This window comes from Callionymus lyra, unplaced genomic scaffold, assembly GCF_982586985.1.
Source record: "Callionymus lyra unplaced genomic scaffold, fCalLyr1.hap1.1 HAP1_SCAFFOLD_25, whole genome shotgun sequence".
Taxonomy (NCBI): Eukaryota; Metazoa; Chordata; class Actinopteri; order Syngnathiformes; family Callionymidae; genus Callionymus; species Callionymus lyra.
In genome coordinates, this window is record NW_028258542.1 from 444,607 (window position 1) to 465,884 (window position 21,278).

Here is a 21,278-nt window from a genome sequence, read left to right on the forward strand (position 1 = left end):
ACACGCACATGACAATGGACGTGAGGTTCTGGTCTGCAGCCCACATCTGTGTATCGGATAGTCTGTCAAACATAAAAATGTAAACGGTTAGACTTTTATGATGCAATATACGAGGAACTAACTAAACATATACTGTACACACCTCCATGATGATTGCCTTTCTCAAGTGGCTTTGTATGTGCTGTTGGGTTTTGTCCATCTGTGCTGGTCTGAATTTGGTGACCTCACAAAAAGGGCAGTGAAAGAACAAGCAACACTGACGGCTGTGGAGTGAAGTACATCCTCAAACCTGGCTGATGTTTAACTGATCAGCCATTTATGAGATTAATGAAAGCTTTGACAGAAACTGTTTTCTATATCACAGACTAAGCTACACACACAGGCAAATGAAAACAGCCAGAAATATGTTATGTTCACTGAACACATCATTTATGAACACATTTTTCATGTTGTATAAAACTCAAACATTCTATTGAATGACTGAACAATCTACTTTAATATCCTCGTGTCCAATTAGTTCATATTCAACGTCTGCTATCTCTGGTCTGTTTATCTGGATTCTTGTCACGGGGGCAGCAGCTTCAGCAGAGAGGTCCATACTTTCTTCTCCCCAGTTACATCGTCCAGCTCTTTCTGGAGGACCCCCCTGTGTTTCCAGCCCAGTGGAGGAACATGCTTCTTCAGTGTGTTCTGGGTCTTCCCCGGGTTCTACCATCAGTGGAACATGTTCCACTTCATCGGACTTATTCTCAGATGAATAAATTGATCTAAGACAAGAAAAAAATAAGTCAGTTTAGATTAAAAAAAAAGCTCAAACTAATTGAAATTCTCACGGATGCTCCGTTGAATCCATACATTCATTCATTCCCACTGCCACCTCCTAATAAGAAATAATGATCGTTTCTCTGATGCACAAATACTGCAGTGCTGAAGATATTAAACCAAAATTGACATTCATTTTAATTGTACAAGTGATGACATTTGCAAAATTAATCAACATTACATTTAAACATTAAATCACTTTGATAAATGACTAAAAAACATTCTTACATACCTTCCTTCTTCTCTTGAACTCTTTTCCATCTGGTTAAGGAGAAAAATAATTCAAGGAAATGACTCCAGATAAACACAAATCAATATAATAATGTGATTTTTATGAATGCATTTGTTTTTTACCTCTTTTTCTTTTTTTATACCAATAAACTACAGAACATGTGATCAGTAGAACGATCACAGCAACAATAATTCCAGCCACTTCTCCTGGTGTCAAACCTTCTCGACATACAGAGTCAGAAGAAATAGTTCCTTCTCGTAGATATGTTGAACATCTACAAAGACAAGTGGAGACAGTTTAGAAGAAAACATCTGGAGCAAACATTTGTGAAGCTTCACTCACTGTTTGTGATCCTGACATGACGTGAACGTTCCATTTGAAAATGTTCCTTCACTGCAGGTTCCACACTCAGTGTCTGTGGAGGACGTTCCTGTGAAGAACATTGTGTGTGTCTTATAGTTTCTGCACTCTTGCATTTCACATGTTGGATGTGAAACTCGCCTGCTCTGATGATGAACTGTCCTGGTTCACATGTGGAGTGTTGCTGTGCTGCCACACATGTGTCCACTGAGCCGTCCACACAGAAAAAACCCTCCAGAGGTTCACACTTGGTGTTTGCTGTGAAGGTACAGGATCTGATCTCTCTCAGTCCTGTTAGTCAATAACAAATTCTACATCACATCTACATACTGACCAACTCATCATTCTAGTGAAGAACAAACTTTACCTTCAGTACAGACGAGACACTTGAAACCATGTTTCTCTCGGTTCAATTTGTCCATGTAAGTTCCATCATCACAGACAGTGCAGGACGGAGATGGAAATTCTGTGCAATGAACATTGACTCTGAATCCTGTGAGAGAAATAAATAAATGACACATTTGAGTGACGTTTTACATCAAGACTCCTGACAGTTACTCTTATAAGAAAAAAGGTCAACATTTAAAATAGGCAGAATACATTTGATAGAATCAACATACAAGTGTCATGCTTATGTTCTTTTGTTTTATTTTGAAGGTGGTTTTCCGTTTTCATGTGTCCTGTGTTTTGAGTGACAGACGCTGGCAGGTGCGCGGCTGGGGATGATGGAGTGGCGGGTTCTTCCCATTGATAAGGAGCGTCTCTACCCGGAAGAACTCGCCAGAGTATTGCGTTTCCAGACCAGGTTGGCTGTCCTTTCGATCTCGCTCCTCGCCTTTGAATCACAACTGGATAATCCTTTGGATACTCCTGACGTTGTCAGCACTTTTATTTACTCAAGTGAGTCCTTTTGTCTTTTTGTTTTAGTTGCTGTTGGGACCCCGATCTCCAGAAGTGCCCTGCCTTCGCCCCGAGTGCCTGTTTTGTTTTTTTGTTCCTATTACGGACCGCTCTGGATCTATATAAGACTTTTTTTTCTGAATTTTTCCTCCGTGGATTATTTAGAAGATAGCTGGGAAGGGCGACAGGTCTTGATACCTTCACTTAAACTTAGCGTTACATTTACCGATGTCAATAAAATGAAAAGAGACTTTAATAAACCACAACATGTACCTGTGCTCCTTCCAGCTGGACACTCAACATCCTTATCCTTCAACAGTGGACACTGTGACGTCACTCCTTCAACATCCTTATCCTTGAGAGAAAAGATCATTTAATATCAGATGATTTTTGAGAATCTATCAGTGATAGTTTCGTAGATTCTTCCGCGTCTGACCGTTATAAACCTCCTTGTAGGTGGACAACGCATGCGCAAATGCGTGGTTGATTTCCAACCTCGTGTACTGTACTGACACTAATAGAATGTTTTTCCATCATATTTGTCCATCATGATGAGTGCCATGGATCATACATGAACACACATGTTTAATGATAAATATTTGTTACCAGAGAACAATTGTTTCAACTGTAATGAAGCATACATGTTTGATATTTACCAATTAGTGTTAAATATTAGCTATATTGATGTTTGAGATAAAATGGGGACCCTTGAAATAAAAAGAAAGACCCACACTGTTAAGTCTTTCTGTAGGTTTGTTTATTGGACATAATAAATCGTTTTAGCAACACTAGAGGGCAGCAGAGAGTACAAGTTGCTTTGCGTGCAGGTGGAGAGACAGGACGAGCTAATGAGATCACCTGTGCAGGTGAAGCTTCTGTCTACAGAGCATGACTACAGCCAAGGTAATGTTAAACTCTTCTGTTAAATTGTTCTCATTTGGAGAGAATATCTAAGGATTATGGACATAAACTTGCAGTGTGACTGCAGTTCACACTTTTAATGATGTCGTCGTTGTAAATCTAAAACGTCCCGAGAAAGTAGAATTCTAGTGTTTCTGATCCCATCATGCAGGGAATAGCAGGTTTGATATAAATGTACATGAATTGATTCATTAAAGATATTATTACATTTGTCTCTTTTAACATTAAGACTTCATCACAAAGTATCATTTCTGGAGATGATTTGACTTCAATGTTGACAACAGTTTATACTGAGTGGATCTAGTATAACACTGACAGACCCGGCTGCAGAAAAACATTTAAGGGGGGGCATTACATTTTTTCAGGGGGGCAAACTTTTCAACCTAAAAACGTATTGGCTTCAGGCTGAACAATGGCTCTGGGACGACTCGCACAGTGCAGAGAAATAATTCTCCCATTACTAAAAAGTGACGGTTGATCCCAAAATCTAAAAAAACAACTAACAACCAACAACAAAGTTTAGTGCTGTGTCCATGTATTCAACTAAAGCACCACAGCTTCACTTCTACTAAAACATAAGCACTGAAGTCAACCTGAACACTGGATTGAACATCAAATAAGTTTTCATCTCATTGAACAAAATCATGGTAGGTGTGATGTGTGATCTGTTTGATACTTGATGAAGCCCAGTTGCTGCACATTGGCGCACGCATTGACGCACATTCTTCTTCTGAGAGTTGTAACACAGCGTCTCTTAACTGTTGAGCATGGTCCCGTCGTCTCGCACCAACGTCCATCTCCTCACTTTCGCTCTTCACTTTCCCGTACATACCGGGGACGTTCGTTAGCAAAGTTCGTTGCTAATAACCGTTAGCTTCGCCTCAGGAGCAGGTCCGAAAAAGTCGCTTCTGACACCAATGTAACGTTTGGTCCTCCACACATGACCAGACGGTTGTCTTGCACAGATATTGTTTCTTTGTTCGCTGTACTCACAGAGAGGTTATTGTTTCGGCCACAACCAACGCCGCTCGTTCTTCACACCACTAGTTGAACGCGAAATCTCTCTAACAACAACTGCGCATGCGCACAGACTCACCTTCTTAAAGTGCCCGCAACATTAATGAACAGAACAAACAGGATCGTTACAATATATATACAGTATATACACACACACACACACACACACGTCTATACACATATACATATACACACACACGTCTATACACATACACACATATATATACACACACGTCTATACACATACACACATATACACACATATATATACACACACGTCTATACACATACACACATATACACACACACACGTCTATACACATACACACATATACACACATATATATACACACACACGTCTATACACATACACACATATATAAACACACACACGTATATATATATACACACACACACACACGTCTATACACATACACACATATACACACACGTCTATACACATACACACATATATATACACACACGTCTATACACACACATATATACACACACACGTCTATACACATACACACATATATATACACACACACGTCTATACACATACACACACATATATACACACACACGTCTATACACATACACACATATATGTACACACATATAAACACACGTCTATACGCATTGACACACCCGCACGCATTGACGCACATTGACACACACACACGTATTGACGCACATTGACGCACATTGACACACACGTATTGACGCACATTGACACGCGCGCACGCATTGACACGCACGGGTCACCCAGTATTATACAGAGCACCCCCCGACGTCGGATTCAAACGACCCGGGTTACATTTGACGCGTCGCCCATCTCTTCGTTGCCTTGGTAACGTGACGTGTCGCTGTTTCATTTGGCTACCGTAATTCTACAACTATGAAGCTCATTTGAAATGTTTAATGTCAACAGTGTGATTCTAATCCTGATTGTGCTTAACGACCTCAAACCACTTTAAGGAGGTACAGAGTGAATATAAATCGGTAAAAATGCTTAATTTTAATTTTTTGGAGCTTGGATTGTTTACGCATCGCGGAAGTCAAGAAGCTCTCGCGGATTAAAACATGCTTAAAAGGTCCTGTAAAAGTGACTATATTGTATATTTTTAGGTGTTTCAACTCCATAATGTTGACATTGTTTTATGAATGAGTAAAATAAAGTCTGTGCTATTTCGCTTGATCCTCTTTATAATCCGGTGCGCTTTTCTATGAAAATAGAAGCTTTCATTGAGATTGCGTTTATGGACATATGTTTTCTTTTTATTTAGCTGCGATTATGAGCGTCTACGTGACGTTTGTCAACATTAATCGCGAGTCTGCAGGGGTGACGTCACACATGCTAATCAACTGATCCTGCAGCGGTGACGTCACACCACAGGAATACAATGAGATATTGTGCTTGTTTGTTTAAAAGCGCCATGAATACAATAGTAGATGCGTGCTTGTATAAAGACCGAGTTAAGTTTAGTTTAAATTTAGCGTCAGCTAAAAAGTTTTCAAATTGCCGCATACGCAACTTCCGGATGATGACGTCACACTTGTTGACAAAGATCGATCGCATTTTATCCTCACGTTTGTGCATAACTTGACGGAATCAGGTGCGCGTCACTCGTCTATTGAGGTAAGATATCATTATTGCTTTAAGACTCAGAAATAATGTTTCATTGCGTGTAATGTAACTTTCTGTGGTGCGTTAACACGAGCGCTAGTTCGCTAAAACTTAGCTTTTTTAATTATAATGTAACTCACACACGTATTTTGTTTGTTATTTTGAAGGACGAAAATATATTTATATTCCAATAAAAAGTTTGCTATATTGGTGGGTCATGGTAGGCGATTTATTTTATTAATATTCAAGATTCTTAGCTACGGCACCTTCAACACATTCAACGCTTGTTAACCATACAACAGCACGAACGTTTAATCGGCGTGTTAAATAACAGATGCGGTGAACTCTGAGCCGCTGAAGCATCTGAACACCACGCGATAACAAAATATAAAGTGCAACTTACTTTCAAAACAAAGTGAAACAGTACAATATAAAATACTATCGAAAATATACACTTGAATAAAGTTATAAAACAATGCTTCAAGTTTCACACAAAAACTTAAATAGCTGCTTCGACACAACATTCATTTACACACAGCAATATAAACAATAATATAAACGTATTGTTTAGGCTCACCTAGGAGTGATAAGCGAGTGTATTCAGTAAAATTGCAGGAGCGTTGGCACACTTTACAGCTTAATGTGGACAAAACTGAAACTCTGGTGATTGCTCCTGATGATAAGATTCCATGGTTGAGTCAGTACTTGGGTGACTTAGGTCAGTCTGTCAAACTGAGCCTGAGAAACCTGGGTGTTGTATTTGATAAAGACATGTCTCTTGTTCAACACTGCAGAAAACTGACCAGAAACTGTTTCCTTCAACTGAGAAAAATCTCTAAACTTAGGAAAATGTTGTCACAACATGATCTGGAGCTTGTAATCCATGCGTTTGTTTCTTCTCGTCTGGACTATTGTAACGGTTTGTTTTCATGTCTTAACAAGAAGGAGCTGTCTCGTCTGCAGTTGATTCAGAACTCTGCAGCGAGAATTCTGACCCGCTCAAGTAGGAGAACTCACATTTCTCCGATCCTTAAAACTCTTCACTGGCTTCCAGTTTCTTTCAGGATCAACTTTAAAATTCTGGTTCTTACTTTCAGAGCTATTCATGGTCAGGCTCCTCCTTACATCACTGATCTGATCCAGCCTTACACCCCAGCTCGGTCTCTGAGGTCTGTGGATCAGAATCTACTGATGGTTCCACGCACACGGCTCAGGACCAGAGGAGAGAAATCTTTTCAGGCTGTTGCTCCTAAGCTTTGGAACAATCTTCCTCTCTCTTTGCGCTTGATGGAGTCTACTGACTCCTTTAAGAAACATCTTAAGACGTTTCTATTTGTTCAGGCTTTTCCTTGAATTTCTCGAACTTGTTGTTCTCGGTGTTGTCTTGATCTTTGAAGTATGTACTGTTTTGAGTATTGTTTTTGATTGTTAAAGCGCTTTGTGACCCTGGTCTCGAAAAGCGCTATATAAATAAATATTACTTACTTACTTACTTACTTACACGTGTCTCAGTCTCTGAGCCGCTGAAGCATCTGAACACCACGCGTCTCATCCGTGGAACGCAGGTAAAAAACAATGGCCGTCTTAAAGCGACAGTGTCTTGATGCGATACATGCATTGAAAAGTAATAAAACATAAAACACGAAAATAACAACTGGGTTTAATTATATACTTCCAGTGAAAATAATTGAAACATAAAACGACAAATAAACGGCTGGGTTACATTACTAAAAACTAAAGCCTGACAGAGGGGGAGTGGCGCGGGAATGAACTACCGTACTTACTGGCGCGCGCATGTACAGACAGCATATACATCTGTTGTTTTGAGCGAGCACCATAAACCGAATATACACAATAATCCATAGTGGTATTGGTTACAAGTGTCTACACGTGGTGTTCACTGCGCAGGTTAACTGTACCGCATTACAAGTAATAGAATGTAACTTAATGTTGGTGAACCACATAGCAATTCATCTACATTAGAAGTCTAAAAAGCGAATGGTAGTACAGTCACGGTGAATACAATTGTATAAATCGTTTAATTCATTTAAATATAAGTCAGCAGATGGAGAGACTTACCACAGTCTTTACCAATGGAAACATGGCGGTGGTCCATGAGGTCCAATTACTCTAGAAACTTCTGGATCATTTGAAATGGGCGGAGCATATTAAGATATTAACACTGAATATTGTTAAATTGACCCTTGACAGTGTTCATTCACTTTTTACACTGAATAAATAACACCTGGGTTTTAACTCTGGATATTGACAACAGCACTGCAGGGGGAGGAGCCACGTTTTACACCTGTTGTTGTTGTGTTACATCTGGAAGAGTTAAACCAGTCTATGAAATAGTTAAAATACATTAACACTTCCTTTTTGACACTTGGAAATTTACTGTGCACGAACGCACACATTAAACAAATGCGCACACCCACATAAAACAAACGCGCACGCACACATAAAACACACGCATGCGTACACGGACATGCACTGACAAACGCACACACACACGGTGACATGCAAACATAAAACACACGCACGCACGCACACATAAAACAAACGCGGACGCACACATCAAAGAAACGCGCACGCACACCTAAAACACACGCATGCACACACAGACATGCACTGACACACGCCCACACACACGGTGACATGCACACATAAACACACGCACGCACGCACACATAATACAAACGCGGACGCACACAAAACAAACGCGCACGCACACATTAAACACACGCATGCACACACAGACATGCACTGACACACGCACACACACACGGTGACATGCACACATAAAACACACACACGCACGCACACGCAGACACACACTGACACATGCGCACACACACCAGTGACATGCACACAAACGCATAACTACACATCACAAACAAACCTATATATATTTTTTTTAATCTGCGCTGTTGTGAAAGTGTGTTTCCCCTCTGGGGATGAATAAAGCTTTTCTATTCTATTCTATTCTAAAAAAAATCCGCGTTTGTTTTATGTGTTCGTGCGTGCGTGTGTTTTATGTTTGCATGTCACCGTGTGTGTGTGCGTTTGTCAGTGCATGTCTATGTATGCATGCGTGTGTTTTATGTGTGCGTGCGCGTTTGTTTTGTGTGCGTCCGCGTTTGTTTTATGTGTGCATGTCACCGTGTGTGTGTGCGTGTGTCAGTGCATGTCTGTGTGTGCATCCGTGTGTTTTGTGTGCGCGCGCGCGCATTTGTTTTATGTGTGCATGCGCGCATTTGTTTTATGTGTGCATGCGCGCATTTGTTTTATGTGTGCGTGCGCGCATTTGTTTCATGTGACATGCACACATAAAACACACGCACGCACGCACACATAAAACAAACGCGGACGCACACAAAACACACGCATTATGTGTGCGTGCGTGCGTGTGTTTTATGTTTGCATGTCACCGTGTGTGTGTGCGTTTGTCAGTGCATGTCTGTGTATGCATGCGTGTGTTTTATGTGTGCGTGCGCGTTTGTTTAATGTGGGTGTGCGCATTTGTTTAATGTGTGCGTGCGTGTGTTGTGTGTTGACACGCGCAAGCATTGACGCACATTGTTTTGTGTGCGTCCGCGTTTGTTTTATGTGTGCATGTCACCGTGTGTGTGTGCGTGTGTCAGTGCATGTCTGTGTGTGCATCCGTGTGTTTTGTGTGCGCGCGCGCGCATTTGTTTTATGTGTGCATGCGCGCATTTGTTTTATGTGTGCATGCGCGCATTTGTTTTGTGTGCGTGCGCGCATTTGTTTCATGTGACATGCACACATAAAACACACGCACGCACGCACACATAAAACAAACGCGGACGCACACAAAACACACGCATGCACACACAGACATGCACTGACACACGCACACACACAGTGACATGCACACATAAAACACACACGCATGCACACACAGACATGCACTGACACACGCACACACACGGTGACATGCACACATAAAACACACACACGCACGCACACGCAGACACACACTGACACATGCGCACACACACCAATGACATGCACACAAACGCATAACTACAGATCACAAACAAACCTATAAAATCCGCGTTTGTTTTATGTGTGCGTGCGTGCGTGTGTTTTATGTTTGCATGTCACCGTGTGTGTGTGCGTTTGTCAGTGCATGTCTGTGTATGCATGCGTGTGTTTTATGTGTGCGTGCGCGTTTGTTTTATGTGGGTGTGCGCATTTGTTTAATGTGTGCGTGCGTGTGTTGTGTGCGTGTGCATTTGTTTTATCTGTGCGCGCGCATTTGTTTTGTGTGCTCTTGCGCATTTGTTTTGTGTGCGCGTGCGCATTTCTTTAATATGTGCGTGCGCGCATTTGTTTTATGTGTGCGTGCGCGCATTTGTTTTATGTGACGTGCGCGCATTTGTTTTATGTGTGCATGCGCGCATTTGCTTTATGTGTGCATGCGCGCATTTGTTTTATGTGTGCATGCGCGCATTTGTTTTATGTGTGCATGCGCGCATTTGTTTTATGTGTGCGTGCGCGCATTTGTTTCATGTGACATGCACACATAAAACACACGCACGCACGCACACATAAAACAAACGCGGACGCACACAAAACACACGCATGCACACACAGACATGCACTGACACACGCACACACACGGTGACATGCACACATAAAACACACACACGCACGCACACGCAGACACACACTGACACATGCGCACACACACCAATGACATGCACACAAACGCATAACTACACATCACAAACAAACCTATAAAACCCGCGTTTGTTTTATGTGTGCGTGCGTGCGTGTGTTTTATGTTTGCATGTCACCGTGTGTGTGTGCGTTTGTCAGTGCATGTCTGTGTATGCATGCGTGTGTTTTATGTGTGCGTGCGCGTTTGTTTTATGTGGGTGTGCGCATTTGTTTAATGTGTGCGTGCGTGTGTTGTGTGCGTGTGCATTTGTTTTATCTGTGCGCGCGCATTTGTTTTGTGTGCTCTTGCGCATTTGTTTTGTGTGCGCGTGCGCATTTCTTTAATATGTGCGTGCGCGCATTTGTTTTATGTGTGCGTGCGCGCATTTGTTTTATGTGACGTGCGCGCATTTGTTTTATGTGTGCATGCGCGCATTTGCTTTATGTGTGCATGCGCGCATTTGTTTTATGTGTGCATGCGCGCATTTGTTTTATGTGTGCATGCGCGCATTTGTTTTATGTGTGCGTGCGCGCATTTGTTTTATGTGTGCGTGCGCGCATTTGTTTCATGTGACATGCACACATAAAACACACGCACGCACGCACACATAAAACAAACGCGGACGCACACAAAACACACGCATGCACACACAGACATGCACTGACACACGCACACACACGGTGACATGCACACATAAAACACACACACGCACGCACACGCAGACACACACTGACACATGCGCACACACACCAATGACATGCACACAAACGCATAACTACACATCACAAACAAACCTATAAAACCCGCGTTTGTTTTATGTGTGCGTGCGTGCGTGTGTTTTATGTTTGCATGTCACCGTGTGTGTGTGCGTTTGTCAGTGCATGTCTGTGTATGCATGCGTGTGTTTTATGTGTGCGTGCGCGTTTGTTTTATGTGGGTGTGCGCATTTGTTTAATGTGTGCGTGCGTGTGTTGTGTGCGTGTGCATTTGTTTTATCTGTGCGCGCGCATTTGTTTTGTGTGCTCTTGCGCATTTGTTTTGTGTGCGCGTGCGCATTTCTTTAATATGTGCGTGCGCGCATTTGTTTTATGTGTGCGTGCGCGCATTTGTTTTATGTGACGTGCGCGCATTTGTGTTATGTGTGCATGCGCGCATTTGTTTTATGTGTGCATGCGCGCATTTGTTTTATGTGTGCATGCGCGCATTTGTTTTATGTGTGCGTGCGCGCATTTGTTTCATGTGACATGCACACATAAAACACACGCACGCACGCACACATAAAACAAACGCGGACGCACACAAAACACACGCATGCACACACAGACATGCACTGACACACGCACACACACGGTGACATGCACACATAAAACACACACACGCACGCACACGCAGACACACACTGACACATGCGCACACACACCAATGACATGCACACAAACGCATAACTACACATCACAAACAAACCTATAAAACCCGCGTTTGTTTTATGTGTGCGTGCGTGCGTGTGTTTTATGTTTGCATGTCACCGTGTGTGTGTGCGTTTGTCAGTGCATGTCTGTGTATGCATGCGTGTGTTTTATGTGTGCGTGCGCGTTTGTTTTATGTGGGTGTGCGCATTTGTTTAATGTGTGCGTGCGTGTGTTGTGTGCGTGTGCATTTGTTTTATCTGTGCGCGCGCATTTGTTTTGTGTGCTCTTGCGCATTTGTTTTGTGTGCGCGTGCGCATTTCTTTAATATGTGCGTGCGCGCATTTGTTTTATGTGTGCGTGCGCGCATTTGTTTTATGTGACGTGCGCGCATTTGTGTTATGTGTGCATGCGCGCATTTGTTTTATGTGTGCATGCGCGCATTTGTTTTATGTGTGCATGCGCGCATTTGTTTTATGTGTGCGTGCGCGCATTTGTTTCATGTGACATGCACACATAAAACACACGCACGCACGCACACATAAAACAAACGCGGACGCACACAAAACACACGCATGCACACACAGACATGCACTGACACACGCACACACACGGTGACATGCACACATAAAACACACACACGCACGCACACGCAGACACACACTGACACATGCGCACACACACCAATGACATGCACACAAACGCATAACTACACATCACAAACAAACCTATAAAACCCGCGTTTGTTTTATGTGTGCGTGCGTGCGTGTGTTTTATGTTTGCATGTCACCGTGTGTGTGTGCGTTTGTCAGTGCATGTCTGTGTATGCATGCGTGTGTTTTATGTGTGCGTGCGCGTTTGTTTTATGTGGGTGTGCGCATTTGTTTAATGTGTGCGTGCGTGTGTTGTGTGCGTGTGCATTTGTTTTATCTGTGCGCGCGCATTTGTTTTGTGTGCTCTTGCGCATTTGTTTTGTGTGCGCGTGCGCATTTCTTTAATATGTGCGTGCGCGCATTTGTTTTATGTGTGCGTGCGCGCATTTGTTTTATGTGACGTGCGCGCATTTGTGTTACGTGTGCATGCGCGCATTTGCTTTATGTGTGCATGCGCGAATTTGTTTTATGTGTGCATGCGCGCATTTGTTTTATGTGTGCGTGCGCGCATTTGTTTCATGTGACATGCACACATAAAACACACGCACGCACGCACACATAAACCAAACGCGGACGCACACAAAACACACGCATGCACACACAGACATGCACTGACACACGCACACACACGGTGACATGCACACATAAAACACACACACGCACGCACACGCAGACACACACTGACACATGCGCACACACACCAATGACATGCACACAAACGCATAACTACACATCACAAACAGACTAAAATCCGCGTTTGTTTTATGTGTGCGTGCGTGCGTGTGTTTTATGTTTGCATGTCACCGTGTGTGTGTGCGTTTGTCAGTGCATGTCTGTGTATGCATGCGTGTGTTTTATGTGTGCGTGCGCGTTTGTTTAATGTGGGTGTGCGCATTTGTTTAATGTGTGCGTGCGTGTGTTGTGTGTTGACACGCGCAAGCATTGACGCACATTGACACACGCGCAAGCATTGACGCACATTGACACGCGCGCAAGCATTGACGCACATTGACACTCGCGCGCATATTGACGCACGCACACGCATTGACACGCACGGGCGCATTGACGCACATTGACACGCACGCGGGCATTGACGCACATTGACACGCGCGCAAGCATTGACGCACATTGACACGCGCGCAAGCATATTGACACACGCACACGCATTGACACGCACGCAAGCATTGACGCACATTGACACGCGCGCAAGCATTGACGCACATTGACACACGCGCGCATTGACACACATTGACACGCACATGACAATGGACGTGAGGTTCTGGTCTGCAGCCCACATCTGTGTATCGGATAGTCTGTCAAACATAAAAATGTAAACGGTTAGACTTTTATGATGCAATATACGAGGAACTAACTAAACATATACTGTACACACCTCCATGATGATTGCCTTTCTCAAGTGGCTTTGTATGTGCTGTTGGGTTTTGTCCATCTGTGCTGGTCTGAATTTGGTGACCTCACAAAAAGGGCAGTGAAAGAACAAGCAACACTGACGGCTGTGGAGTGAAGTACATCCTCAAACCTGGCTGATGTTTAACTGATCAGCCATTTATGAGATTAATGAAAGCTTTGACAGAAACTGTTTTCTATATCACAGACTAAGCTACACACACAGGCAAATGAAAACAGCCAGAAATATGTTATGTTCACTGAACACATCATTTATGAACACATTTTTCATGTTGTATAAAACTCAAACATTCTATTGAATGACTGAACAATCTACTTTAATATCCTCGTGTCCAATTAGTTCATATTCAACGTCTGCTATCTCTGGTCTGTTTATCTGGATTCTTGTCACGGGGGCAGCAGCTTCAGCAGAGAGGTCCATACTTTCTTCTCCCCAGTTACATCGTCCAGCTCTTTCTGGAGGACCCCCCTGTGTTTCCAGCCCAGTGGAGGAACATGCTTCTTCAGTGTGTTCTGGGTCTTCCCCGGGTTCTACCATCAGTGGAACATGTTCCACTTCATCGGACTTATTCTCAGATGAATAAATTGATCTAAGACAAGAAAAAAATAAGTCAGTTTAGATTAAAAAAAAAGCTCAAACTAATTGAAATTCTCACGGATGCTCCGTTGAATCCATACATTCATTCATTCCCACTGCCACCTCCTAATAAGAAATAATGATCGTTTCTCTGATGCACAAATACTGCAGTGCTGAAGATATTAAACCAAAATTGACATTCATTTTAATTGTACAAGTGATGACATTTGCAAAATTAATCAACATTACATTTAAACATTAAATCACTTTGATAAATGACTAAAAAACATTCTTACATACCTTCCTTCTTCTCTTGAACTCTTTTCCATCTGGTTAAGGAGAAAAATAATTCAAGGAAATGACTCCAGATAAACACAAATCAATATAATAATGTGATTTTTATGAATGCATTTGTTTTTTACCTCTTTTTCTTTTTTTATACCAATAAACTACAGAACATGTGATCAGTAGAACGATCACAGCAACAATAATTCCAGCCACTTCTCCTGGTGTCAAACCTTCTCGACATACAGAGTCAGAAGAAATAGTTCCTTCTCGTAGATATGTTGAACATCTACAAAGACAAGTGGAGACAGTTTAGAAGAAAACATCTGGAGCAAACATTTGTGAAGCTTCACTCACTGTTTGTGATCCTGACATGACGTGAACGTTCCATTTGAAAATGTTCCTTCACTGCAGGTTCCACACTCAGTGTCTGTGGAGGACGTTCCTGTGAAGAACATTGTGTGTGTCTTATAGTTTCTGCACTCTTGCATTTCACATGTTGGATGTGAAACTCGCCTGCTCTGATGATGAACTGTCCTGGTTCACATGTGGAGTGTTGCTGTGCTGCCACACATGTGTCCACTGAGCCGTCCACACAGAAAAAACCCTCCAGAGGTTCACACTTGGTGTTTGCTGTGAAGGTACAGGATCTGATCTCTCTCAGTCCTGTTAGTCAATAACAAATTCTACATCACATCTACATACTGACCAACTCATCATTCTAGTGAAGAACAAACTTTACCTTCAGTACAGACGAGACACTTGAAACCATGTTTCTCTCGGTTCAATTTGTCCATGTAAGTTCCATCATCACAGACAGTGCAGGACGGAGATGGAAATTCTGTGCAATGAACATTGACTCTGAATCCTGTGAGAGAAATAAATAAATGACACATTTGAGTGACGTTTTACATCAAGACTCCTGACAGTTACTCTTATAAGAAAAAAGGTCAACATTTAAAATAGGCAGAATACATTTGATAGAATCAACATACAAGTGTCATGCTTATGTTCTTTTGTTTTATTTTGAAGGTGGTTTTCCGTTTTCATGTGTCCTGTGTTTTGAGTGACAGACGCTGGCAGGTGCGCGGCTGGGGATGATGGAGTGGCGGGTTCTTCCCATTGATAAGGAGCGTCTCTACCCGGAAGAACTCGCCAGAGTATTGCGTTTCCAGACCAGGTTGGCTGTCCTTTCGATCTCGCTCCTCGCCTTTGAATCACAACTGGATAATCCTTTGGATACTCCTGACGTTGTCAGCACTTTTATTTACTCAAGTGAGTCCTTTTGTCTTTTTGTTTTAGTTGCTGTTGGGACCCCGATCTCCAGAAGTGCCCTGCCTTCGCCCCGAGTGCCTGTTTTGTTTTTTTGTTCCTATTACGGACCGCTCTGGATCTATATAAGACTTTTTTTTCTGAATTTTTCCTCCGTGGATTATTTAGAAGATAGCTGGGAAGGGCGACAGGTCTTGATACCTTCACTTAAACTTAGCGTTACATTTACCGATGTCAATAAAATGAAAAGAGACTTTAATAAACCACAACATGTACCTGTGCTCCTTCCAGCTGGACACTCAACATCCTTATCCTTCAACAGTGGACACTGTGACGTCACTCCTTCAACATCCTTATCCTTGAGAGAAAAGATCATTTAATATCAGATGATTTTTGAGAATCTATCAGTGATAGTTTCGTAGATTCTTCCGCGTCTGACCGTTATAAACCTCCTTGTAGGTGGACAACGCATGCGCAAATGCGTGGTTGATTTCCAACCTCGTGTACTGTACTGACACTAATAGAATGTTTTTCCATCATATTTGTCCATCATGATGAGTGCCATGGATCATACATGAACACACATGTTTAATGATAAATATTTGTTACCAGAGAACAATTGTTTCAACTGTAATGAAGCATACATGTTTGATATTTACCAATTAGTGTTAAATATTAGCTATATTGATGTTTGAGATAAAATGGGGACCCTTGAAATAAAAAGAAAGACCCACACTGTTAAGTCTTTCTGTAGGTTTGTTTATTGGACATAATAAATCGTTTTAGCAACACTAGAGGGCAGCAGAGAGTACAAGTTGCTTTGCGTGCAGGTGGAGAGACAGGACGAGCTAATGAGATCACCTGTGCAGGTGAAGCTTCTGTCTACAGAGCATGACTACAGCCAAGGTAATGTTAAACTCTTCTGTTAAATTGTTCTCATTTGGAGAGAATATCTAAGGATTATGGACATAAACTTGCAGTGTGACTGCAGTTCACACTTTTAATGATGTCGTCGTTGTAAATCTAAAACGTCCCGAGAAAGTAGAATTCTAGTGTTTCTGATCCCATCATGCAGGGAATAGCAGGTTTGATATAAATGTACATGAATTGATTCATTAAAGATATTATTACATTTGTCTCTTTTAACATTAAGACTTCATCACAAAGTATCATTTCTGGAGATGATTTGACTTCAATGTTGACAACAGTTTATACTGAGTGGATCTAGTATAACACTGACAGACCCGGCTGCAGAAAAACATTTAAGGGGGGGCATTACATTTTTTCAGGGGGGCAAACTTTTCAACCTAAAAACGTATTGGCTTCAGGCTGAACAATGGCTCTGGGACGACTCGCACAGTGCAGAGAAATAATTCTCCCATTACTAAAAAGTGACGGTTGATCCCAAAATCTAAAAAAACAACTAACAACCAACAACAAAGTTTAGTGCTGTGTCCATGTATTCAACTAAAGCACCACAGCTTCACTTCTACTAAAACATAAGCACTGAAGTCAACCTGAACACTGGATTGAACATCAAATAAGTTTTCATCTCATTGAACAAAATCATGGTAGGTGTGATGTGTGATCTGTTTGATACTTGATGAAGCCCAGTTGCTGCACATTGGCGCACGCATTGACGCACATTCTTCTTCTGAGAGTTGTAACACAGCGTCTCTTAACTGTTGAGCATGGTCCCGTCGTCTCGCACCAACGTCCATCTCCTCATTTTCACTCTTCACTTTCCCGTACATACCGGGGACGTTCGTTAGCAAAGTTCGTTGCTAATAACCGTTAGCTTCGCCTCAGGAGCAGGTCCGAAAAAGTCGCTTCTGACACCAATGTAACGTTTGGTCCTCCACACATGACCAGACGGTTGTCTTGCACAGATATTGTTTCTTTGTTCGCTGTACTCACAGAGAGGTTATTGTTTCGGCCACAACCAACGCCGCTCGTTCTTCACACCACTAGTTGAACGCGAAATCTCTCTAACAACAACTGCGCATGCGCACAGACTCACCTTCTTAAAGTGCCCGCAACATTAATGAACAGAACAAACAGGATCGTTACAATATATATACAGTATATACACACACACACACACACACACGTCTATACACATATACATATACACACACACGTCTATACACATACACACATATATATACACACACGTCTATACACATACACACATATACACACATATATATACACACACGTCTATACACATACACACATATACACACACACACGTCTATACACATACACACATATACACACATATATATACACACACACGTCTATACACATACACACATATATAAACACACACACGTATATATATATACACACACACACACACGTCTATACACATACACACATATACACACACGTCTATACACATACACACATATATATACACACACGTCTATACACACACATATATACACACACACGTCTATACACATACACACATATATATACACACACACGTCTATACACATACACACACATATATACACACACACGTCTATACACATACACACATATATGTACACACATATAAACACACGTCTATACGCATTGACACACCCGCACGCATTGACGCACATTGACACACACACACGTATTGACGCACATTGACGCACATTGACACACACGTATTGACGCACATTGACACGCGCGCACGCATTGACACGCACGGGTCACCCAGTATTATACAGAGCACCCCCCGACGTCGGATTCAAACGACCCGGGTTACATTTGACGCGTCGCCCATCTCTTCGTTGCCTTGGTAACGTGACGTGTCGCTGTTTCATTTGGCTACCGTAATTCTACAACTATGAAGCTCATTTGAAATGTTTAATGTCAACAGTGTGATTCTAATCCTGATTGTGCTTAACGACCTCAAACCACTTTAAGGAGGTACAGAGTGAATATAAATCGGTAAAAATGCTTAATTTTAATTTTTTGGAGCTTGGATTGTTTACGCATCGCGGAAGTCAAGAAGCTCTCGCGGATTAAAACATGCTTAAAAGGTCCTGTAAAAGTGACTATATTGTATATTTTTAGGTGTTTCAACTCCATAATGTTGACATTGTTTTATGAATGAGTAAAATAAAGTCTGTGCTATTTCGCTTGATCCTCTTTATAATCCGGTGCGCTTTTCTATGAAAATAGAAGCTTTCATTGAGATTGCGTTTATGGACATATGTTTTCTTTTTATTTAGCTGCGATTATGAGCGTCTACGTGACGTTTGTCAACATTAATCGCGAGTCTGCAGGGGTGACGTCACACATGCTAATCAACTGATCCTGCAGCGGTGACGTCACACCACAGGAATACAATGAGATATTGTGCTTGTTTGTTTAAAAGCGCCATGAATACAATAGTAGATGCGTGCTTGTATAAAGACCGAGTTAAGTTTAGTTTAAATTTAGCGTCAGCTAAAAAGTTTTCAAATTGCCGCATACGCAACTTCCGGATGATGACGTCACACTTGTTGACAAAGATCGATCGCATTTTATCCTCACGTTTGTGCATAACTTGACGGAATCAGGTGCGCGTCACTCGTCTATTGAGGTAAGATATCATTATTGCTTTAAGACTCAGAAATAATGTTTCATTGCGTGTAATGTAACTTTCTGTGGTGCGTTAACACGAGAGCTAGTTCGCTAAAACTTAGCTTTTTTAATTATAATGTAACTCACACACGTATTTTGTTTGTTATTTTGAAGGACGAAAATATATTTATATTCCAATAAAAAGTTTGCTATATTGGTGGGTCATGGTAGGCGATTTATTTTATTAATATTCAAGATTCTTAGCTACGGCACCTTCAACACATTCAACGCTTGTTAACCATACAACAGCACGAACGTTTAATCGGCGTGTTAAATAACAGATGCGGTGAACTCTGAGCCGCTGAAGCATCTGAACACCACGCGATAACAAAATATAAAGTGCAACTTACTTTCAAAACAAAGTGAAACAGTACAATATAAAATACTATCGAAAATATACACTTGAATAAAGTTATAAAACAATGCTTCAAGTTTCACACAAAAACTTAAATAGCTGCTTCGACACAACATTCATTTACACACAGCAATATAAACAATAATATAAACGTATTGTTTAGGCTCACCTAGGAGTGATAAGCGAGTGTATTCAGTAAAATTGCAGGAGCGTTGGCACACTTTACAGCTTAATGTGGACAAAACTGAAACTCTGGTGATTGCTCCTGATGATAAGATTCCATGGTTGAGTCAGTACTTGGGTGACTTAGGTCAGTCTGTCAAACTGAGCCTGAGAAACCTGGGTGTTGTATTTGATAAAGACATGTCTCTTGTTCAACACTGCAGAAAACTGACCAGAAACTGTTTCCTTCAACTGAGAAAAATCTCTAAACTTAGGAAAATGTTGTCACAACATGATCTGGAGCTTGTAATCCATGCGTTTGTTTCTTCTCGTCTGGACTATTGTAACGGTTTGTTTTCATGTCTTAACAAGAAGGAGCTGTCTCGTCTGCAGTTGATTCAGAACTCTGCAGCGAGAATTCTGACCCGCTCAAGTAGGAGAACTCACATTTCTCCGATCCTTAAAACTCTTCACTGGCTTCCAGTTTCTTTCAGGATCAACTTTAAAATTCTGGTTCTTACTTTCAGAGCTATTCATGGTCAGGCTCCTCCTTACATCACTGATCTGATCCAGCCTTACACCCCAGCTCGGTCTCTGAGGTCTGTGGATCAGAATCTACTGATGGTTCCACGCACACGGCTCAGGACCAGAGGAGAGAAATCTTTTCAGGCTGTTGCTCCTAAGCTTTGGAACAATCTTCCTCTCTCTTTGCGCTTGATGGAGTCTACTGACTCCTTTAAGAAACATCTTAAGACGTTTCTATTTGTTCAGGCTTTTCCTTGAATTTCTCGAACTTGTTGTTCTCGGTGTTGTCTTGATCTTTGAAGTATGTACTGTTTTGAGTATTGTTTTTGATTGTTAAAGCGCTTTGTGACCCTGGTCTCGAAAAGCGCTATATAAATAAATATTACTTACTTACTTACTTACTTACACGTGTCTCAGTCTCT